Here is a 1708-nt window from a genome sequence, read left to right as displayed (position 1 = left end):
TATTTCACAAACCATTAAGTCATTTTGTCAAGCAAACTGATATTTAAAAGATTTATTTTATAAAAATAAATATAGAGATCCATTTTATTAAAAGCAAAATTTTTCGAATACACAAATGACTATTTACTCTAAATATTGAGAGCGTTTCAAGTAATTCGATATTTTAATTACCATGTATAGTTCTTATAAGCACAAATGCTATTCGAACAACTGGTACGTGTATAATTTACTGGTATAACTGTTGTAAATAAGTGTTGTTTTGAACCTTTTTTATTTAAGTAAAATTATATTTGCACTATTTGTGTTTTTTTTCATAATATAATGATATTTTTATTATTTTCTTTTATTTTTACGAATCACTGTTAATACTAAAATTGAACGATATCCAATATTTATAACATTTTTTTTAGAAATATACAACTATAAAATGCACCTCTATTTGTGATAGTTGCACCGTAGTTGTATACATTAATTATTTGTGTAGCATGTGTTTTATAAGTACTTTGACAAACATTACAAACTATAGTATGACAATGTATAATTTAAAAAAACTATATAAAACTCTCTTATCTTATCAGTAAATAAAATTATATCCTTAAGGTAACGTATGTAAAATGATACATAAAATTTGTGCATAAAAATTTCACACCAACTCAATTATGAAAATACATGAAGTTCCCTTCTCATTTAGATCAAGTACGTTAAGATTAAAAAAAAAAAAAGGGTGTGAGAATGAATCCATGATAGGTAGATTTGCCAACTATTTCCTCGATAGTCTTTCCCCAGCATGCTTTATTGGATACTCAGTTTACAATGACCAATTAGCCATCACTTTCTTTGTATGCCTATTCAGATAATATTTACACGCATGCAACGAGTCCATTTTTCTTGGGAATTGAGATCAAGGGATAAATTAACAAACAAAAACAAAATTAGGTATGAATTACTACTAGGGGATAGCGAAAATAGATCATCTCCAGTTTTTTTTATATTGGATAAAATGCAGAGTAATCTTTAACTTTTAATTTTATAAGTGAAAGCAAAAATAAATAAAAAAAAGAATAATCAATAGTTAGATTAAATACTGAATACCATCCTTTTTTTTTTCACTTGAAAAAATCCACTCCCGACAGTAGGCAAGACAACGAAACTAAATGAATCTTTTCAATTTGAACGGTGTTGTGAAGTGTCATCTCTTACTATGTAATATCTCTTATAATTTTTTATTATACCGTTTTCATTATTTTTAGTTGTCCCACGTATCTTTTAATTCAGTAACTCAATGACTAATCTGTCGCAAATCTGAACTATTGACTAATCTGTCGTAAATCTGAACTCCATTTAAAAATTTATTGCGCCAATAAATAGTTACATGCACAAGTTAGTTTTATACACTTTTTAGTTTTTTATTATAATAGTCATATTTGACAATACTAGTTGAAAAAGAATCCATTACACTTCTTTTACTTTTTCTTTGTTCAAAACACATTATTCATCTTCGGCTGTACAAAACAAAACCTCCTGTTAGCCCAAATAACACTTTTGAACGGCCCACTTATGTTATCCAACGTGGCCCATAAATCGGCCTCTTTAAGCTTTATTAATGTATATACATTTTCTGACCCAAGTTGACCTAATTCAAAAATAAATTAATAGTTAAAAATTATTAAATAATTTAATATAAGTAATTAAAGTTTTTAACATTACA

This window comes from Arachis ipaensis, chromosome B03 (genome assembly GCF_000816755.2).
Source record: "Arachis ipaensis cultivar K30076 chromosome B03, Araip1.1, whole genome shotgun sequence".
Classification (NCBI taxonomy): Eukaryota; Viridiplantae; Streptophyta; class Magnoliopsida; order Fabales; family Fabaceae; genus Arachis; species Arachis ipaensis.
This window is presented reverse-complemented; position numbering follows the sequence as displayed.